Genomic DNA, 23550 nt, shown 5'->3' on the forward strand with positions numbered 1-23550 from the left:
CATTCCAATGTGTGGAAGGCTGTCGTGGGAGTCACTGCCGATTGTGTGGCTCCAAGGGGAAGAATAAAGACCCATGTGTGAAAATTACAGAAGGGTTTGTTAACTTAATCTGATAAAGGTCTTTGTAAATCTATTGCAGTCAAACAGTTGACAGGCAGTATGGTGATAGAAAGAACACCTATATAATGGTTCCAATTCTAAGCTTCCAGAAGCCAATAAAGATGTGGCTATCTTGAGAGGGTAAAAAGGATTCTTTACACCAAAGGATCAGAAGGCAAAGAGATGTTAAAAAGCAAGAGGGTTCTGCTGTGGGAACAGCAGAAACTTGAGGAAGCCAGAGTAGCCATGGACTGAAGATCTAGGCAACACAACGTCTGCCGGAGCTGAACATGAAGTCTGCCCTGATCTGTACATGCCTTGGCTCAAACATGTTCATTAACCTTTCTGCCTTCACCTGTGTGACCTGCCTGTTTCAGCTGTCTGCCACTTATCTGGTGCCTGCGTAGCCCTGCACTATATAATGTCTAACCTGACTCTTCAAACAGGCACTGTCTCAGTACCCCGAGTTTACAACCTGGTCCAGAGGAGTGGTTAGACCTGGTCTAAAATTCCGAGTGGGGGGTGAGGAAAGTAGCCGCTGACATTCAGAAGCTGCCCTGGTACTCTCTAGTAAGTTGTTATTCTCCTATTAGACATAAATAACTTCACAGATACCAGTGTCAGATGAGGTTACTTTGAGATCAGGATAAACGAGGCCATTTCATAATTCTAAGCATAGACAAAAACAAGGTCATGGTGTCATTTCAAACACCCCTCTCCCAGCCAAAATGAGCGACTGCTACTTTTTTTTTTTTTTTCCGATATAGAGTCTAACTCTGTCACCTTGGCTGGAATGCAGTGGCAGCGATCTCAGCTCACTGCAACCTCCACCTCCCAGGTTCAAACACTTCTCTGCCTCAGCCTCCCAAGTAGTTGGGATTACAGACACCCACCACCATGCCTAGCTAATTTGTTTGTATTTTTAGTAAAGACAGGGTTTTACCATCTTGGCCAGGCTGGTCTTGAACTCCTGACCTTGTGATCTACCTGCCTCAGCCTCCCAAACTGTTGGGATTATAGGCGTGAGCCACTGTGCTCAGCCGCAACTGCTACGTCTTTGCCAGCTATGACTTTATACTCATTCTAGTTTCCTCTCCCTACAGATACCATGTTTTGAGATACTCAATTATAGAATTGCTCCTGCAAACAGCATTTAATCTAGAGCGAATTTCCTGCTTCTTTAGGCCTCCCCAAACCACCCAAATAGCAAAGCTTATATAATAGGTTCTTTCTAACATTCTCTGACTGAGTCACCTGAAGGTTCTCTATGGTATCTGTTGTCCTTCTCTGCAATGTATAATAAACCCAACTTGTTCAACTACAAGTGTGTTTCTGATGCTCTTTTGCTGGAGTGTACTGACAACTGTTTGTCTAGAGAATAAACACCAAACCTCCTGGTCACCTTTATATTTTGCTTTAAATGTAGAGATAGCTTCATAACATTGTCACCATCCAACGGACTAACCAGTCTCCTCCAGTGCCCATTTCCACAAGCTGGCCTTTCTGTAGTCATGATTCTTCCAAGCCATGTTACATGCATCTGGCAGACTGGTTCTCTTAAAACCCCTCTTCCATCGGGATGTGGGGTAGTTGATGACTCTCAAAGAATTATTTTTATGGTATGCTTGTTAGCTATTTTTTTTAAATTTCAATAGGTTTTTGGAGAATAGGGCATTTGGTTACTTGAATACTTTCTTCAGTAGTGATTTCTGAAATTTTGGTGCACTCATCACTCAAGTAGTGTACACTGTACTCAATGTGTAGACTTTTATCCCTCACCCCATCTCACCCTTTCCCACAAGTCCCCAAAGTTCAATGTATCATTCCTATGCCTTTGCATCCTCATAGCTTAGCTCCCACTTATAAGTGAGAACATATGATGTTTGGTTTTCCATTCCTGAGTTACTTCACTTCGAATAATGATCTCCAAATCTATCCAGGTTCCTGCTAATGCCACTATTTTGTTCCTTTTTATGGCTGAGTAGTATTCCATGGCATATATCTATATCACATTTTCTTTATCTACTTGTTGATTGATGGGCATTTGGGCTGGTTTCATATTTTTGCAATTGTGAATTGTTCTGCTCTAAATATGTTTGTGTAAGTATCTTTTTTGTATGATGACGTATTTTCCTCTGGGTAGATACCCAGGAGTGGAATTGCTGAATCAAATGGCAGATCTACTTTAAGGAATCTTCACACTGTTTTCCACAGTGGCTGTACTAGTTTTAATTCTCACGAACAGGGTAACAGCATTCCCTTTTCACCATATCCATGCCAACATCTGTTATTTTTTAATTTTTTCATTCTGGTCATCCTTGCAGGAGTAAGGTGGTATTGCATTATGGTTTTGATTTGCATTTATTTCACAGAATTATCTTATAACCATGATAAAGATAATTAAAAGCAAGAATTCCACATGCTTGGCTATTGTCTCATTACCCACACAGTTGTCATTTCACGCCCACTGACCCTTCAAACTATGACTGGTTTGGGAAGTCTCCCACTGTTAATTAGCATGGCTTTCCTGGGGTTCCTAGAGTAACGAGGAAAACAGGAACAGGGTAAAGCTTCCAAATCTTAAGATTTACTAATTCCTGTTGTTGTGGGAGCAAAGCATGAATGTCTCTCTCCTTGCTTAAAGTAGGGTGTCTTGATTAACATTTATATAAGTCACCAACGCCTTTCTCCAATTGCACAACTTCCTAGTCCCTTCACAGTTTCAACTCTTGTTCACCTTTCTAACCACCTGTTTACCAAGGAAAACAGCAGGGCAGGTAGCAAATGAGAATAAAAGAGTCAGCCTGTCAATACAACTTTTGCCCCAATCTGTAGATACGTGTCTTAAATCCTTCTCCTTGAGAACACTCAGTGACATAATTTCAAAAATTCCCCAGCTTAACTCAACTTCTGGCACGAAGGTTATCACAGGCCTTCCTCAAAGTCCAGCTTCAACAGATCAGACAACTGCAAACCTTACATAAACTCTAAGTATCAACTAAACAGAAGCCAAAAGCAAACAATTCTAACGAAAAAGAAGCCAAACCTGAACAGGCTGCTGTGTTGAGTGAATAAGAAAATGCAGAATGATGTAGGAATATAAATGTGTCTAATGCTGGAGAACAAATGAAGGGAAGAAACATTAACCTGCAGCTTTAGTTCTAGTCTTGTCTGCTTCACTGAGGAGCTGAGAGTACATTTCCCAGTTTATTTGACATGCATTCAACTCAAGCACATGTCCACTGTCTGTTTGAGACTAGTGATATGGCTCCTAATTCCTGGAAACCCGTGAAGGCTCTTTTTGCCTAGAATAAAGGAAACTCAAGGGGCTGGTTCCTTGACTCTTTTCCCCTGGGTCTATTGTGAGTTGGCTCTTAATCTCTCCACTGTTTGGACCTCAGAAACTAAAGCCAAAAGCAAATCTTCTCCTTAGAACTTGGCCACAAAAGCTTCTTTTTTCTTAGACATCACGCTGTTCCTGCGAGGCCCAGGATGGAAGGCAGGACTCTCCCCAAAGGCCACAGTCGAGCCTCTCTAAGAGTTTACATTACTTCAGCTCTTGTCATATGCCAGGTACTATTCTGAGAACTTTATGTACCTCAACTCATTTAACTCTCACATCCACTCTATAAGACAAATACTGTCATTATCACATTTTACACACTGATAAACTAAAGTATAAAATTAAGTAGTTACAGGTAGTTAGGCATGCGTGGGGCAGGAGAGGGCTCTTCCCCACCCACTAGGAATGTCGGGTGATGGTTTAGCAATTACTGCCTGTCTAAAAATGATAAATTAGCAGCCGGTGCTGGGGAGATGCCATTTCCTGGTGATCCATACCTGTTGCCCTAAAGTGTTGATTGAATGCAGGCACAGGGAGAAGCAAAAAGGAGCCTCTGAGAAAATCTCAGGTATTGGGCAAATGAGCCCAGGCATGTCCACTAACAGACAAAATGAAGGAGTATGACCTTCTGGGAATACTCCCCTTGAAAAGGGAAGAGAGCCTCAGATGTGCATGCATGCAACTTCCTTAAACACGCTATGCGTGCTCACTTCCCAAGGGTAAGGGGGGCAATGCACATGCAGGCAGCCCACCAGCTCAGGCAGCATGAGCTAACTTTATGGCTCAATCTGGGAGTACCTCTCCAGAGAATCCCTGATCTCCCAAAATTTGGTCAAGATCTAAAGTTTATTTTGCTGTACAACTCCTTTTTGTTGTTGTTGTTGTTTTACTTGCTTCCAACAAGGAAGGCATCATTTCCTGTTTCCATGACGATGGAATGCAGGTTACTCCTTCATGGAGTTTTAGCTTGCTCCCAGCAGAGAAGATGAGTTCAAGTTTTTTCCTGCTTCTAGGATGGTAGAAAGCAGTCTTCAGGCCAGGCGCAGTAACTCATACCTGTAATCTCAGCACTTTGGGAGGCTGAGGTGGGCAGATTACCTGAGGTCAGGAGTTCGAAACCAGCCTGGACAACATGATGAAACTCCATCTCATCTAAAAATACAAAGATTAGCCAAGTGTGGTGGCACGCGCATGTAGTTCCAGCTACTTGGGAGGCTGAGGCATGAGAATCACTTGAACCTGGCAGGCTGAAGTTGCAGAGAGCCAAGATCACACCACTACACTCCAGCCTGGGAAACAGAGCTAGCCTCTGTCTCAAAAGAGAAAAAAAAAAGAAAGCAATCTTCAGCCTGAGACCCATCCCTAGGTAAGTAGCTGAACTGGGGTTTTGTCTTGGCTAGAGTTTAACAACTAGCTAGTCTTAATTTCTCCTTACCATTAGAGCACTCAGTGATCATATTGTTGGGGTATTTTTGTTGTTGTTATTTGTTTCAGTCTTTCTCCCATCAGATGTGACCAACTCTACCTGACTCAGTCAAATCCAGTGAGAATTCCAAATTATGGGTAACAAGCCCTCTCTAATTGGCTAAAATTCCTTGCAGCTGCAAAAGAAAAAAAAAGAGACAACAACAACAAAACAAATGTGTTTGATTCTTGTCTTTAAAAAACAATTGTTTTTTCATTTACTTTTCTTTTACTCTATACCTCCTTCCCCCTTTGCCAACTGCACTTAAAAAAAAAAATCTAGAGAAGGCTTCTAATGACTTGAACCCCTTTAAAGAATTCAGAACAAAGATGTCCCTCACTCCCTTTTGGGGTATTGTTTTCTTTGTGGAGTTTCAAACGTCATGAACAGATTCTTTTTAGGTTTAAAGCTCTGTTTTCCTGCATTGTGTGACCTAACTTTGGCTTTGAGGTACCAGAGGTGAGCTTGCACTGCAAGAGGATTTGACCTTGATATGTATTCTTTAATAAATAAGACATAGATATTAGTTTAATAAAAATAACTACATTTTGAATTTATTAAGATTACCATAACTTTTAATTTTGTGGCTTTAGGCAGTCTAGTCCACAGGCAGTAAGGTTTGTTATCACCTTTGCTTCAAAGCTAAACTATACATTAAGTTCCTCCCAAAGTTAGCTTGGCCAATGCCCAGAAATGAACAAGGACAGCTTGGAGGTTAAGAGCAAGATGGAGTTAGTCAAATCTTTTCCACTGTCTCAGTTATAATTTTGCAATGGTGGTTCCATAACTTTAAATGAGGACTATCACAGTTTTCATAAATAATCTAGGTAAACAATTATTAAAATTAAATAGGTATATGTAATAGGATAAATACTTATAGACAAATTTGTCATAATTTAGAGTCTAAAGTTACATTAAATCAAAGAATAGATATTTCATTATTTGGATATTTTCAAATAAAAATATAATTGCAGGAAAACATCCTTTCTAAAAAAATGTTCTTTTAAAAAAGTTTAACAATTTTTGTCTAATTCAAACTTTATTATTATAGGTGTTTGATGGCGCAAATCCATAGCTGAGCTTAGTTTTTAAAAAGTCTTATCTGAGATTTCTCCTATGGAACATAGTTCCATCAAAGCCAGTTTAAAAGACTATGTAGAAAAATAATTATTCTTACTGCACTATATACAAATAATTAGGTCAAGTATAATTAAGCAAACCAGTTATACCTTGATTTGTCTTCAGTATAAATGGGAAACTGGAGAGATAAAAATTATGTTTCAAAAACTATAGTACATCTGTTTTTAGATTCTAGTCTTAGAATGGTTTTTCAGTTTTTATTATTTTCCACAGTTTGGACCAAACTCAAATTTTTCTTGGCTATAAGTCTTCAAATTAAGGTTTTCAATTATTTTCATTTTTCCCATTTTTCCTAATTTAGAATCACTGAAAAATAAGCTTTGCTTTCATAAAGCCCTGCAAACTGAAGCTAGACAACTTAAACTCCACAAGAAAATAACAGCAACCTATTTACATACATAAGCCATTTGCATACCTGCCTACTAATATATGGACTTCAGAGTAATGTGGCCTATATCACTTTTCCAGGATTATTCCTTTGTTTGTTGTTTTTCTCCCTTCCTCCCCTTGTTTTCTCTTATAAGACATCAGACTTCACAACCTTCTAAAAGTGAGCTTTCCTAGCAACTCAGGTCTGTAGACCCCAGGATGAAATTCTTTCCTTGTGAATCAGGACTCACACTCTTGCCTTTATTGATGCTGCTCACTGTTCCTTTCTGCTATTCTGATTCTTCCTGGGTTCAGTTTAGATCCCTCCTCTCAAGCCTGATCAGCTCTTGCAGCCAACACAGCTATCTCTTATGTCTCTAAACTTCTTTAGCACTTTGGTCTATACCACACAGGTTAACACAAAATTATATAATATCAGGTCACACTGGTTTCCACTCATTTTTGTGTCCATCTTGTGGCTCTATGAAGATGATAATTCCTTTAGAGCAGTGAGAGACCCCACATCTTTTTGAAGCATGTGTGTGTGACAAATTATATAACACAGTGGCAAATGAGTTCTAGTCAGTCAGTTAATTGTCTGGATCACCTTATTTTGGTATGTGCTACACATTAGGTGGATGTCCTAGAAAGGTTTCCAAGTTTCTCTAAACATTTTTCTGAGGTTTGAAAATAAATAGCCACTCAGTGTTACATGAGCATAATCAGACAGGACTATCATTTGGAAATTTCCCAGTTGATTCACACTTAATGTGCCCTTCAGGGACTGAACAGTGATGGGAGGGACAAGGAACATTAGTGCCCAAGCTACTGTTGCTCTGTGCTTTTAGAGGCTCTAAGAGTGCTCTCCTAAGTAATTCCCTCAATTGTGGTTCATTAACAACCATTAACAATCCCCTTTTGGCCTTAATTAATTACCTTGCCTCAGAGTTAAAGAGGGGGAATGGTTGTCAAGAGCATTATTTGCACAATTACCCAAAAGCCATAGATAATGCGTGGTAATGAATTAGAAGATGTAACACCATCCCTTCTAGAATCGCGCAACTGTAAAACCTTGTTCTGCTCTTTAAGGTGTGTAACATTTATCCTTGGAAAGAGCTTGCTTTCAGGACAACCCTAAATGGAGAGAAAGGATGTAACTACCTTCATTTTCCTTCCAGTTGAAATGCCAAAATTCCACATTAATGGTAAGACAGCTTTTTAGGTAATTTAAGGATCAATTACTGAGGCCCCCTGCTGTTCTCTTTTCTTTTCTTTCTTTTCTCCTTCCTTCCTCCCTTCCTCTCTCCCTCCCTTCCTCCTTCCCTCCCTCCCTCCTTCCTTCTTTCCTCCCTCCCTACCTCCCTCTCCCTCTCCCTCCCTTTCTTTCCTTTCTTGACAGGATGTCACCCTGACAGCCAGACTAGAGTGCAGTGCAATCTCAGCTCCCTGCAGCCTTGACCTCCCTGGCTCGAGTGATTCTCCAATCTCAGCCTTTCAAGTAGCTGAAGTAGGTAGGACCAGATGCATGTGCCACCACAGCCAGCTAATTTTTTATTTTTTGTAGAAATGCTATTTTGCCATATTGTGCAGGTTGGTCTTCAATGCCTAGGCTCAAGTCATCCACCTGCCCTAGCCTCCCAAAGTATTGGGACTGTAGGCATGAGCCATCATGCCCAGCCTCCTACTTTTCTTTCATTGTCTGTCACTCCTCCTGCTTTTGGCTATTTCATGGCTGTTTCATAGCAGACTTTGTCCATAGACTAGCTATTTCTTATGTGCTATAATTAGAGTTCAGCTTATAGGGCCTCCTGTTATAAACTCACATATTTACTAAGTTTACTTTTTTAAATCATGCTCTATTACGATTGGGTTTATACTTTCAAAGGAATTCTTTCTTCTTTTTCAAGAAAGAAATAAAGTAATCTTTATTAGAAAGGAAGGAGATCTGATCCTATTTGAGATAATTGCTAAGAAGATAATTGGTGTCATGTTGGAAATATCAAAGTTTCCCAGGATGAAGAGCTAAGGTTAAAAAGAAGTAAGTCCGAGGCCAAGTACCTCTTCTCTTCTCTAGGGGGAAATGTAATCATGGCATTCCCAATTGATATATTTGTATATGTGACTGAGATTGTTCTCTTTTTACTTGACTCAAGAAAACAGAAAGGAAATCCTTCTGACTATATCGAAGCTGTCAGTAGTTTGTGGCTTCCTTCTACTCACCTATAAAAGATTTTGAACTGACATTGTCTCAGAATCCTAGAATTATGACATTTCTTGGGGCTGTGGGTGGGGAGTGCAAAAATGGGATTGGGTTAAGCAATGGTTGCAAACCACTTTAGAATTTACACAACTTGAAATGTTCTAATTGGGTTCAGTTTCTTTGAAAAATTATAAGAAAATACTGTTTAGAATTGTATGATGTGTTAAACAGTAGAGGCCTATAGACTTAGATTGCCAGTACTGAGGAAAGGGTTCTTAATTTTTGTAGTGTGTGTTTCAGTGAGTGTGTGTGATATGTGTGTGTGATTGGTGTATAAGTGTGTTGCTTGTCTAAGTGTGTGTATGTGTGTGGGGTGCATATGGTGTTTTGGTGGTGGTGGTATGTGTGTGAGTGTGACTGTGGCTATGTGTGTGTCATTGAGTGTGAGTGCGTGTTGTTTATGGAGCTCAGAAAGTAACTTCTGAGCTGAATATTGACGGGTGAGCATTCCAGGAAGGTACGAAGGATTAGGACCTTCAAGAAGAATAAATAGCACTTTATAGCACACTTGGCAAACAGAAGCTAGTTCCTGCTAAAGAGTAAAATGTAAGCTGAGAGATGAGGTGGCATGAATGGATTCAGGCCAGGTCACAACTGGCCTGTGTGTCCATTCCCAGGCAAAATATATCAGACTTGAGGGACAAAGTTGCTAGTTTTGTTTTGGATCAGTAATAAACTATTAACCTGGCAGTGTGGAACTTGCCCTTCTATGCTGAGGCTTGGGAAATCGTCCCTGGATCTATCTGCTCTCTGCCCATTTCCTTGGTTTCCCTACTATAGTTGCTAACCTTAACCAGTTTGTTTAGACTCACTGGATTCAAACTTTGCTCCATCTACTTGGACTGCTGATTTTTTCCTGGATTGGAAGACACTTTAGACTCTGACTCTAGCTTGCTAACTGTGAATCTGCTTCTTTGCAGCTGAGAGGCAGATCTGGATTCCTTCTTAAAATAGTAAATTTCTGGATCATTCCCTTTGTGCATACTTTATTTCTGTATTTTTCATATCTTCCTTTTCAATCAAGAGTTCATTCTGGACGTTCTTTTCCATCCATGACACAAACTTTAAATGCCTCTGCTTACCTACTTGAATAAGAGGTTTTTAAAAACCAAAAATACAAAACAAAACAAAATGCAATGGAGGCTGGGCACAGTGGCTCACACCTGTAATCCTAGGACTTTGAGAGGCCAAGGCAGGTGGATCACTTGAGTCAGGAGTTTGAGACCAGCCTGCCCAACATGGTGAAACCCCATCTTTACCAAAAACACAGAAAAAAATTAGCCTGGCATGACGATGTACACTGGTAATCCCAGCTACTAGGGAGGCTGAGGCAGGAAAACTGCTTGAACCTGGGAGGCGGAGATTGCAGTGAACCAAGATTACACCACTGCACTCCAGCCTGGGTAACAGAGTGAAACCCTGCCAGAAAACAAACAAACAAAAATACAAGTGAATGAAAAACTATGTGCCACTGCAGACCCTCACAACACCATTGCATTTGGCCATTTAGGCCAAAAGATCTCCGTCAATATTCCCCACTTCTCCATCAATCATGGGTTGGCACAGCTCTTCTTGAATATAGAAACATGAACTTGGAACCTATCAATGTTCCTCCAGTTCTGTCTTCATGACTTTATCCCTGGATTGAGTTATCTGCAGGCCATAAACACTACTCACAGTGAAAGATAAATAATACTTTTCCCATGGTTTCTTTTCAAATTTTGGATGCCTGTAGCTCATTTTTCTATGTCAGAGGAAACTATGTTGACATCCTCTCTCATAGAAAGAGTAAACTGTCACCAGGAACCCCCCAGCTACCATTCCTGGAGGATGACGAGTGTTGATACATTTACTAGGCATCAAGGTATCATCAACTTGATGCTTGCTTGGCACTCCCTCATTGTGGGTTGTCATGAAAACAGACAGACTATCTTATCTGACTTCAATCGGCATTTGACATCTAAGAACCTTGACTGTTGCATTGCAAGGCAATTTTTACTTCCCAGTTTCTATTTCATTGTATCGCAACACCTGGCTCAGTTTTAACAGCTTCACCACTATTGCTGGAGGCATGGCACACTACCATAGCACCCCATTTCCCAGATGAATCCATGTACCTGCAATTTGAAAAATGACTGGGTTTCTAACATGATGGGTTTGAAATGACTTATCTTTCATGGGTAGTTGAAATGAGACAACTCACTTATTTTCAATCATGTGGGTATGGGTTAAAGGTGTTTGAAGAGAAACATCCTACCCATTTCTAATCACATAAGAACTCCATTTTCAGTTCTGCCTCTCTCTTTCTCTCCCTCCCAATCTCTTTCCCTTTTTCTATTTAATTTATCTCTGTAAACTGCCAAATAGTATAGCAGATGGATATTAACTAAAATGTTACATAGAATTTGTGGATTAAAGAGAAAGTTATCTATAACACTGACCAAAACAGCTGCCAAGAAGGAAGACCCAAAGTCCAGAGAAGATAGGTGTGGGGCTCCAGAGAAAGTTGGGGAGGATAGGACTAGGGGAGAAGGGTTGATATTGGAGACTCAAATTATGGGATCTGTGTTATGAGATTACACATTATATACCCAGTTGGGGAAAAACAACCTTAAGCAACACCTGCACAAAAGGGTCAGCCTCATAGATTGATTCTTCAAGAGTTTATGAGGGGCAGCCTTCTTGTCATCCATCTCCTTGTAAGCCCCAGAGAATAACTTAGACTTTTTTTTTTATTATGGGGATGAAAGGGTGAGAGGCTCTACAAACCCATTTCAAGAGGCTTTTTGCCTTCTCTACTTTCTTTTTTTGATGTTGTTTTTGTTATTCTCATAATTAGGCATGTGAGAGGACAGCAAGGTAAGCTTTGAAAAAGCGCTAAGGCTGGGTCTGCGAGCTCCCACTTGTAATCCCAGCACTTTGGGGGCTGAGGGCAGAGGATTGCTTGAGCTCAGGAGTTTGAGACCAGCCTGAGCAACATAGCCAGACTTTTTCTCCACTAAAAGCAACAACAACAAAAAACAAAGACAATTAACCAGGTGTGGTGGCATGCACCTGTCATCCCAGCTACTTGGGAAGCTTGAAGGGGAGATTGCTTGAGCCTACGAGGTCGAGGCCGAAGTGAGCCATGATTGTGCCACTGGACTCCAGCCTGAGTGACAGACTGAGACCCTGTCTCAAAACAAAACATGAAGAGAAAATGAAAGAAACCCTAAATTTAAAGCAATTCAATTAAGGCTTGCAGTAGCCAGTCTCCAGGATGGCCCCCAGTGATTCCTTGCTTCATAGTGTCTTGTCCACTCTAATACTGAATAGCGCTGACCTAAAACCAGCAGGGTTGTTTTGGACTGAATATTTGTGTCTGCCAAAATGTATACATTGAAGTCCTAACCCTCAATGTGATGGTATTAGAAGGCGGGTCCTTCGTGAGGTAGTTAGGTTTAGATGTGGTCATAAGGGGAGAGCCCACATGCTAGGATGGGTGCCCTTATAAGAAAAGAGAGTCCAGGGCTTCTTCTCTGTGCTATGTGAGGATACAGCCAGGAAGAAGGACCTCACCAAGAACTAAATCTGCCAGCACCTTGATCTTGGACTTCACAGCTTCTAGAACTATAAGAGATAAATGCCTATCATTTATCTAGTCTGTGGTGTTTAGTTATAGCTTATAGCCTAAGCTGCAGAAATGATGGAGTGGGACTTCCTAGGCTCGGTCTTAAAAGACATTGCAGCTTCTACCTTGCCCTCTTTCTAGAATCTGCCTATGGGGAAGGAAGCTGCTGTGTCGTGAGAAGACTTAGCCTCTGGAGTAATGAGATGTACTTTAGCAATCGAATATGCTAACACTGAGCCTGCCTTTCGTAATGACAGCATTCAGTTGGAGCTGGGTAGCAGTTGCCCCTTTAGGTGGACCATATGTTCTGTAGTTTGTAGACTCCACTGGCCCATTTAACTCACTTCCATTTCTTTTCTAATCATTACAAGTGCTGAAGTTTGAATCCTTGCACTGGGCTGTGATCTCCTCTAGATAAGGGGTTCTTTTTTGGTTCTTGCTGTTCCCAAGTGGCTTACTCTCTGGCATACAGTAGGCCCTAAGTAAATGTTCATTTACTGGTAAATGTGTACTAATGATAATTTTTGTACTGCAGACTTTTGCACCTATTTACCTGTACAAAGTGCACTAAAAGTATAATTACTGAAACTCATATGTGGTTGCTATTGTGACAGTTTCCCCTAAAACTCAAATGCCTCCTTAAGTCCCTTTTGAATTAATGTCTACTCTTTTAGCCCTTATAGTTGAAGTTACTAAATATCCTTTTCCTGGAGTCAGTATAAACTCACATTGTTCTTTTTTAAAAAATGCATATATTCAACATCTGTCCACTGTAAAGAACTAGAAATAATAGATTTTGATTATGGTTACGTAGTTTTGTTTCCTAGTAAAAAGGGGGAAAAAAAGCCTTTTGGAGAAATGTCTGATTCCAGGTCTATGGTAAGAAATGTACAAGATGGCCAGGAGCAGTGGCTCATGCCTATAATCCCAACACCTTGGGAGGCCAAATTGGGAGGATCACTTGGGGCCAGGAGTTTGAGACCAGCCTGGGCAACACAGCAAGAAGGCTTAGCCTTGCCCTACAATTTCTTTTTTAATTAGCCAGGCATGGTGGCATGCACCTGTATTCATAGCTACTCAGGAGGCTGAGGTGGGAGGATTGCTTGAACCCAGGAATTTGAAGCTGTAGTGAGCTGTGATTGTACCACTGTACTACTACAGAAAAGAAAGAAAAGAAAAAAAGGGAGGGAGGGACATGGAAAAAATATACATGATGGACCTGGAACATCTTGCCATATGAGAAAGCAAAGAAGTTAGTCAAGATGATTTTATGGACTGAGTGTTTCTGTAACCCTAAATTAACACCCCATGTGATGGTATTTGGAAGTGGGGCCTTTAGAGGTAATTAGGTCATGAGGGTGGAGCCCTCATGAATGAGATTAGTGTCCTTTTTTTCCTCTCTCTCTTTCTCCTTTTCTGTCTCAGGGATGAAGCCCTTAGCAGGAACTAAATCAGCCAGCACCTTGATCTTGGACTTCCCAGTCTCCATAACTGTGAGTCATAAATTTTTACCATTTAAGCCACCCTGCCTATGGTATCTCATTATAGCAGCCTGAGCTGATTAAGAAAACTATCGACATTGTAAATAAAAAACTCAGTAATCTTCCACTGGACAAAAATGGGACAATTTGAGTATTGAGGAGAAGATGAACAGCAATGAATTGAAGCATATCAAATATGCTAAACCCATGAGTTCATAATGATACTAAGAACAACAAAGCACAACAACAAAAATAGAACCAATTTTGGCAGATGCTAGGAAATAACACAATTGGTTTGAAACTGGTAAATAGAAGAAAGAACGCAGTCTTTTATGAACTGGGGGAAAGGTTCTCTTTATGGGAGTGTCCCAGCTAGTGTATGAAGGAGTAACAATAGAAAATCCATATTTTGCAATTCCTAAGAAAATAATGGATTAGGGCAAAGATGACCAGTGGCTGCTACCTTCACAAAAAGAGAGGCAATGAGATTTTACTTGTCTCCTGATGGAACTACACAATATACGCAATACCACTTACAAAGTGTTATTGCCAAAAACCTGGAGTTGAATCTATTAAGCCTCTAGATCTAAATACCAATTTATAACATATAATACAAACAAGAGAAACTTAATAAACAGCATTATGGAACTGCAATCGATAAGATCAGTCTGAAAGACATTTAATAATATATAAGTTGCAAGACAATCGCCCCAAAACTTGGATTTAAAAAAACAATGGATTATTATTTTTCACAGTTTTGTGGGTTGGATGGACTCAGATGGATGGTTCCTCTGCCGATCTTGCCTGGGGCCACTCATGGGGCTGCATTGAATTGGGGTGGTGGCTGAGTCTGGTACATCCAAGATAGCTTGTCTCATATATCTAGCAGTTGGTGCTGGCTGTTGACTAGGTTTTCTTGATTTATCTTTCTCTAGGCTTGATAAGGAAGAAATGGAAGCTACAGTCTCTTTAAGCCTAGCTTTGGGCTGGGTGCTTATTTAAGCCTTGCTTTGGGCTGAGTGGCTTATACCTGTAATTCCAGCATTTTGGGAGGCTGAGGTGGGCAGACTGCTTGAGCCCAGGAATTTGAGACCAGCCTGGGCAACATGGCGAAACCCTGTCTCTACAAAAAATACACAAAGTAGGTGGGCATGGTACATACTTGTAGTCCCAGCTACTTGGGAGGCTGAAGTGGGAGGATAGCTTGAGCCCAGGAGGCTGCGGTTGCAGTGAGCTGACGTTGTACCACTGTGCTCCAGCCTGAGTGACAGAGCAGTACTCTGCCCCACCCCCACCAAAAAAGTGCTAAGCTTTGAAGCTTTGAAAGTCATACATCATTGCTTCCACTGAGTTTCATTGGTCAAAGCAAATCATGGTGTCAGCCTGGATTCAAGGAGAGGAAAAACAAAGTCCACCTCTTCATGAGAGGACTGGCAAAGCCATGCCTCAAAAAGTCACCCAGGATGGAAACAATCTACGCCTCTATTTGAATTCTTTTGGGGACAAATGTAAATGCAATCAATCTTCTAGATCTCACTAACATATAAATTAGTTCTTTCCCTTGTTGGATGGTTTTAGATGTTAGAAATGTCTTCATTATTTTGCGATAAAATCTGCCTCTCTTAAACTCATATCTGTTTTCATCCACATATTCTTTAACACAGCATAGCATAAGTCAATACCTGTACATTTCTCTATCAAAAGGCTGAAATAGCCCTGTCTACTCTTTTAGTTCTTAGGTCTGTACCTCCAAGAGTTAAAAAAGGTTTCCAAAACCCTGCACCACTTCAGTCGTGCTTCTCTCTTAGTGAACTCAATGTGTCAATATATCTCTTATAAATGTGGAGTCCAGAACTAAATAAAAAGACCCTAGATTGCCTGATCAGTGCAGAACAGAATAGGATTATGTATAATTTGGAAATGTCCTTCAAATGAATGGTCTGAGGCTGTGTGTTAAGTTTTTGGCAGCTGCATCAGGCTGTTGGTTCAATATTTAGTGAGTAATAAGCCAAGTTTTGCTTTATAATAGCCTGATATAAATACATATTTGTGCTAAGCAATTTACCATAAATATCTCTTCTTTGTAGAACATTATACAGGAAGACTTATTTTAAAAGCGTTTTCTGACTTTTTTGCTCAGGACTTTAGGCATGCAAGATGACATACATAAATAGGCTGACCAAGCTTTAAATTAAACAGAAATTCAACAAAAATGGAGCTTTACTGCCAAATATATATTTCCCGAGATTGTGAAACAAAAAACTTAAGACCAGAAAGAAAACTTAAGGATCATCAACTAAAACACAATTGTTAGACTGCTGGTGAAACTGAGGCTCAGAGATGTTAAGTGACTATCCCAGTGTCACACAGCCAAATGGAACTGGCCCGACATTGAAACTGGGCCTGCAGACCTGCAGCAAACATATTGTAAATGACAGCATGCTGACAGCATTATTGTCTCTATCTTTGTACTCCACATTTCTCCCAGTATCCCAAGTTCTCTATAGTATCTAAGACTGGAAAGGAAAAGGCTCCCCCAATTCCCTGTCTGACCCCTGACTCTCTCTGACTTTGGCAAAATTCTCACACCAAAAGCATTCCACCTTTTGGATTCCCCTTTAATAAATGTGACAAATTGTTTATTTTTCTTTTTTAAATGTATGAAGTGGAGACAGTTTACATAGCATAAAGTTGCCCCCTAAAAATTTGTGAGAATAACAAATGGAAGGAAATTGAGAAAAGGTAGTACCCCATTTTGAGGGGAAGGCTAGGTAATATATTAAATATTCAGGCTGTTGTGGGGGTGTGTAGTGAGATGTGGAAGTGCCAGAGTAAAACAATACATCCTTTCTTGGGGGGAATATAATGATGAATAAAGAGAAGTTATATACCTGCACTTACAATGAGATATTTAAAGAAATATATCAGAAAGTGGCATCTAACAGGTATGCAAAAGGATGAAGACAGAGGCAGAGTGTTAAATTTCAATGAAATTGTTTTTCTTGTTACAAGTAGATTCTTTAAACAGACTATCCTGGTGGTTCCACTTCAAACCTTTCCACTGCTGATGCATACCCCTGTCAGACTTCTTTTTCCACAGTACCACTTTACCTGGTCACTCTCCTGCTTAAAGGCTGAAAATGGCTGAACTGTCTATGACAAGTCTTTGCAAAGCCACATTTCTCATTCAAAGGTCTCCCTATACAGTATAATACTGTATTTCCTGGCAGAGTGTTGCTCACTGTCTTCTATACATCAGTCTTAATCCTCCTTGATTCAGCATGTGTTTTACTCTCTCCACAAGACCTTCTTGACCAATCCAGCCCAAGCCAGTCTCATGTTTCTTAAATCTGAACTCTTAAGTCTGACTGCAAATCCAAATCTGATAGTGTATTCTATCCAGGACAATAGTTCATTGTTCTTTAATTCATGCATGTATGCTACGTTGACATTCCCACCTAGATTGTCTAGGGTCTTAGGCTTATGACTGTGGACTGCCTGCACTATCATAATGCACAAATGAGCTGATAGAATTCTAAAGGGAATATTGACAGGCCAAAGAGAAATAGCAAAGATGCAGTAGAGTAATTAAATAGAGGCTAGGCTGAGGAGAGACTGTAATCTGGCATTTGAACAAACAAAACAAGAGGCTTCTTTTTGAGGCTACAATATGAAGCAGAAATAGAACATCCCAAGAGCTTATTGTTCCATGCTTGTTTCCAGGGTTTTGGGGGAAAGAGCATTCCTCAGGAGCCCTTAGAGAAAGTGAATTGGGCCCATTCTGGATTTCAATAACCATCACTAACTGAGTTAACCGTTGACCATATGATGTCCCTGTTTTCATTTGTGATGGATCAGTTGTCTACTAATTCTTTTTAGTGCCCACTTTGACTCTGAAATGTGTTCTGTTTATATGAAAAATTATATGGTCATCATTTATGGATAAGTTGCGATAACCTCTCTATAGGAAATATCTTTCAGCTGGGAACAGAAAACCAAGAAGGAGTTTCTCAGGATGATGTGCTGAAGGAGACAGCCAAGTCTCAGCGGTCCTGTAGTAAGCTCATGTCAAAAACCAAACAAGCAAGCAAACAAATCAAAAACAAGATTTAGTATATTATTACAGGCATTTGTTTCACACACACACATACAATCAACCTAGGAATCCTACGCCATCCCCCAGTCTAAGTGCATGAAATTGCCTCCATGCCTAGCCTCTTCCTCCAGATTCTCTCAAAGGGTCTTCGAAGGTTCTTAGCTCTTGTGATTTCTCCCATTCAGATTGCTTCCTCCAGGAATTTTCTTTTACTTGGTGCTATCTGCATAAACACATGTGGGCCCAGGATGGGGACCCCCTCCAGTGCAATAGACCCACCCCCCTCCATTTCCTGCCTCTGCACAGAAGGGAGAAGGATATTTTCTTTTCTCCCTAGCAAACTTACTGACAGTCATAACTGGGTGCAAAACGAAATTTTGAAAGAGCATCTGTAATGAGGAAGATAGTCAGAAAGCAACAGTAGCTCAAGGAAAAATAAAATCTTTATGTGAAATAACAGGAATCTAGGGAAGTAGCCTCTCGGATGCTATTTTTATTTTCAGCATTTCAGGGTAACACAGATTGAGTTAATGATGTTTTCCTATAGCTCCAAGGCAACTCAGAAATGGCAGGGCTCAGACTAGCAGAGATACACTTCCTGCAGATTTGAAAGAAGTAAGGAGCCAAGTCTGGGGTTGTGCTGTGTCCCCAAGCTACAGATACAGAGAAAAGTAGTACCATATCAGGGATTTTCTATTCCACCCTAGGCACGTGGCAATTTGCACAGACCCTCTCTTGTCAGTTTCACCACATTGAATCAGCTGCTCCATTTCCATGGCTAATAGGCTTTTATATTGAAGCAACCCCAGAGGTTCAATGATGGAAAATGAGCCATATCAGAGTAGGGGACCACTTAAAAATCCTGAATTCCATTTCACCCGTGATGTTTATGTTTTCCATGGGAGAGATAAAAATGTGTAGGTTCAAAAACAGGAAATTTCTGAAACCCGACTGGAGTAGTTTGAGATGTTTCCTGCTGTTAAAGACCTAGGGATTAGCTCAAAGTGAGGTCTGTTTTTTGGATGACTGGTGATTGTTATTTGGAGGTTTTACGTCAACCTATTAAACTCAATGAAGATTGGTAGAGATGCTTTGAAGTTCCAGCTCTTCCTTCCTCTTTAGATACATTTTCTCAACATATACCTTTTGCAGAATTATTTAATTTATCAACATTGTTTGAACTCTTCAAAATCCTGACACGTGGATGCTTCACCAGCCTCAGCATGTACATGTGTGTGTGCATACTTTCATGGACACACTTCGGACAACTCTGTCTATAAATTTTCGAGATAATTGTCTACCTTGCAGTTACAGTCTTCAGCTTGTAAGCCCCCAGAGAGATACTTCTGTGTCTGTTAATACTGAACCCTTTTATGTGATACTTAAAGCCTGATAATAGAAATGGGGAAGGGTAGAATACCTTTCCTGAAATAGGAAATAGAATTTCTTGCTTATTCATATCATATAATAATTCACATTGTCCTATTTTGTTACTGTATTTATATGTTATTTGTACTATAATCGTTTTAACAAAGAAAAACATTTAAACAGATTAGATAAAAAACATTCATCCTGATATAGCCTATAACAGCCTAAGTTATGACTGTTTAGTCTTCCCATGCAGCCCTTGGCCTCCAGAAAGTATCCAGCCCATGTCAAAGGCATTCCCTTTCGCTGATTTTTTTATTATCATAAAAAACACATGCATAAAATTTACTGCTTACCATGTTTTAAGTGCACAGTTTGGTAGTGTTACGTATATTCATGTCATTCTGCAAACAATCTCCAGAATGTTTTTGTCTTGCAAAACTGAAACTCTACACCCATGAAATAACAACTTCCTGTTTCCCTCTACCCACCCCCAACCCTGGCAATGACCATTCTACTATTGGGGTTCAGAAAACATTATCCCAAAATGAAGGTCTCAGAATCAACCTCAAAAGCAAAAGTCTGTCTGACCAGTCATAGAAGTCAGACCGCTTTTCCCCAAAGCCAGTCATAAAACCTAAAATTATTATTCTACCATGTCCCCTGCCTTTATGTGTAAAAACTGGCCATAAAGAAATTATCTTGATCTAGCTTATTTGACTGAGGGTCATAAGATACCCAGTTCCAGAGACAGTCCTGCCCCATATCCAGAAGGAAGGAATGCTGCACAGAGAGGCCAAGAAGAATCAATCCAGACAGATGGGCCTTGCTGGGTCTCCCCACTCAGTCTATTAGCAGTAAATCATACCCTTTTTGTCCAATCATATTTCTACACAGATATCTTTGTTGTAGCTAAGCATAAAAAATTGTCAGTTTCCCTTGTATTTTTGAGTGTTCGTTCTAATGCTCCCATGTCGTGTAAAATGATGACCAAATAAATTGTAGGCCTTTTCTCCTATTAATCTACCATTTGTCCCCAATGTTCAGCAAACCTTCAGAGGGCAAAGAGGAAGTTTTCCTTTGGCCCCTACACTACCTTCTGTTTCTGTTAATTTGACTACTTTAGATATCTCACAAAAGTGAAATCACTCATTGTCTTTTTGTGACTGGCTTATTTAATTATCATGTCCTCAAGGCTCATCCATGTTATAGCAATGTGACAGGACTTCTTTCTTTTTTAAGACTGAATGATATTCCCTTCGGTATATATAAACCATATTTTGTTTATCAATTTATTTGTCAGTGGTCATTTGGGTTGCTTCCACATTTTAGCTCTCATGCATAATGTTGCTATGAACATGGGTGCACAGCTATGTCTTTGAGACCCTGATTTCAATTCTTTTGAATGTATACCCAGAATCGGACTTACTAAATCATATGATAAGTCTACTTTTAATTTTTTGAGGAACTGCCATGTGGTTTTCTATAGCACTTGAACTGTTTTATAATCTCACCAACAGTGCACATGGGTTCTGATTTCTTGACATCCTTGCCAACACTTGTGATTCTCTGTTTTTCTAATAGTAGCCTGCTTAATGGGTATAAGTTAGACATTTTTGAATAGCAAATTCTACAACTTCTACTAGGGCCTTTTCAGTGTCTATAATTGTCACTATTGAAATATCTATCTGTGTTTGATCATTGCTTCATTCAACCTTTGTTTAGCACCTACTTTGTGCTAGGGATAAGGAGATATCAAGACTTTTTAAAAAGACATCTTGCCTGCCATCAGAGAACTGACAGCCTCACCAGGGACCAGCCTGCAAATACATAATCATGTGTTTATATGTGATATAATTAATTACATGTACATCACATATGCGATGTGATAAGTGTCAAAACACACTCAGGTACTATGTGACAGAGCAGTACTGAGGAGAGGTGCTTAACTGCCTGGGGAAGAAACCCCAAGGAGGTGGTGGTTGAGCTGATTTTTGAAGCATAAATTTCCTAAGACAGAAAGAGAAAGACCTAAGGGACTTGCCTGTGCAAAGGTACAAAGGGAAGGACAAACCTTCAAGTTTAGAAAACTACAAGTTGTTTCCTATGGACATAGGATTCTCCAGGGTTTTTTCCTCCATTTTCTGCTCCCATTCTGCACAGTCTGCCTGAGTGATGTCATTCCCTTCGAAAACATGTATTAATCAGTGGCGACTTCCAAATCTATGTAACATAGGATGTCGGGTGGAGTGTGACAAAGGAAATAGCAGAGTTGATGGCAAAATGTAGTCAAAAGCTGGGTATGAAGGGCTTTGTGTGGCATACTGTAGAAGAGGATGTCACTTCCCCTATCAGGGAAGTGACAGGGATAGAAAATGTAACAGGGTTGTGGGAAGGGTGGGGAAGATGAGATTGAAGATGAGAAGGACAACTCAGACATTTCAATTGTTTGTATAAGGGCTGAATTAAACATGATGCTAATGTATTACTAGATCCAAAAGATACTTAGGGGATGAATATATGGGCTCCGATGAGTCATTTGCTGACACATGATGGAAGAGAAGGAATTCAGGATGACTTGCAGATTTCTGATTGGGGAAACTGAGTGGATGGTGATGATATTAACTAAGTGAGAAAATAGGAAGAATAGGCAGGCTCTTGGTGCTCCTTGGGGTGGGGACACCAGAAGATGACAAGACATAGAAGAGGTTCTGAAGGACCTATATGACATACAAAGAGAGATGTTTAGGGGAAGCGATTTAGAGGGGGGGGTGTCCTAAAGCTCCAGAATGAGGTTCAAACCAGAGCAATATAGATTTGAAAGTCACCACTGGTAAGTAAGTGAAGCCATGGGAGGGAATGCTATCACTCAGACAAATGCAGTGCAGGAGAAGATTGAGGACAACCTTCTGGGGAAGCCCAGCATTGACAGAGCAAGAGGCACAGGAAGGGATGAGAAGACAGCCAAAAGAAAAGCGTCCTCTTCTTGGTCACAGAAGTGAGGTAATGACTGAAACTGTCCAATGAACTCAGCAACCAGGTTCTTGTCATGTCAGAAAGAACACTTTCAGTAGATTGGTAGCTGCTCCCAGACCGCAGTGACCTAAGAGAGTCGAGGAACTGAAAACCACGAGTGTGGAATACTCTTTCAAGGTGCTTGTGAAAGAGAAGGGGAGGGTAGGAGGCAGTAGCCTGAGAACTGGGTTTTTATGTCTTACATTTTCCTTTTGTTTTTCTGAGGTGAATATGTTTTTAGGCTAAGTGATGGAACCAGTGGAGAAGAAAAAATTGGAACTGTAGGAGAAGGAGGAAAACTGATGAAACAAGAACCTGAAGTAAAGAACTGAGTGGGCTCAAAAGGGCAAAAGGAGACTTCAGCATTGGGCAAAAAGAGGTTCTCGTCTTTCTCAAAGGCAAAAAGTAAGAAGAGATGTTGTGGTGTACACACCGCTCTTAAGCAAGTGAAAGCATTCCTGCTTGCAATTTACAGCAATCTATTAATTCTCAGCAAAAATGGAAAGTGGATCAACATCTTCCTCCACTATTAAAATAACAACAGAAATACAATCCTATTGACTATTTTTTTATTTCTCTCTTACCGTGTGAATGTCCCAGGTCTTTTGTAAAAATTATCTTTTGTTTGAAAGATCTAAAAGCAATAGAAGGACTCTGGAGGTCTTGCTCCTTAGGAATTCCCAGCAAAACAGGAGTCCTGAGTTCATCGATTGCAGGGTTGCTAAGCAACCATATAACTAACATTATCTACCAAAATGGCCTGACACTGGAAATAACCTTACTGTAAGTGCAAATGTAACTCCATGCTTCACATTGCTCCCTCTCCTCTTTGCCTCCACAAATTTGGTGGTCTTTACAAAAGGGAAAATTTGCCAAAAAACACAAAATATATTTATTTCCTTAACACTAAAATGTGCTAAGTCATTTAGCCCATGATATAAAAATAGTTCCTATATTTATTCCGGAACAGAAACCCAGGAAGTTCTTATGAGTTGTTAGAATGATTTCATTTAGAAACACTTCCATTCCATTATACAGTTACATCATGTATTATTGCTAGGGAACAGTAGAAAAGATTTACCATAGAGAATTGTAGTCAATTAGGACTTAAGTATGAACAATTTTTATCAGCTTCAATAGGCCGTTTTTTTTAGCATAGAGCACAAGAAGATGATAGAGAAACACAATATTTATTATTTATGCTGATATTTACTTTTTTTTTGAGACAGGGTCTCACTCTGTCACCCAGGCTGGAGTGGCAAAACACAGCTGAATGCAGCCTTGACCTCCCAAAGCTCCAGTTA

General features: G+C 40.2%; 1 long non-coding RNA gene across 1 annotated transcript; it reads left to right on the forward strand.

Moving 5' to 3' along the window:
- The first annotated feature begins 4388 nt into the window (after positions 1 to 4388).
- On the forward strand, positions 4389 to 22790 carry LOC118144870 (uncharacterized). Its single transcript, XR_004729734.3, has 4 exons — positions 4389 to 4808; positions 7506 to 7621; positions 13712 to 13779; positions 22472 to 22790. It is a non-coding gene; the product is annotated as an uncharacterized LOC118144870 (long non-coding RNA).
- The last annotated feature ends 760 nt before the right edge of the window (positions 22791 to 23550 follow it).

The sequence above is a fragment of the Callithrix jacchus genome, chromosome 8, assembly GCF_049354715.1.
Source record: "Callithrix jacchus isolate 240 chromosome 8, calJac240_pri, whole genome shotgun sequence".
In the NCBI taxonomy this organism is placed as follows: domain Eukaryota; kingdom Metazoa; phylum Chordata; class Mammalia; order Primates; family Cebidae; genus Callithrix; species Callithrix jacchus.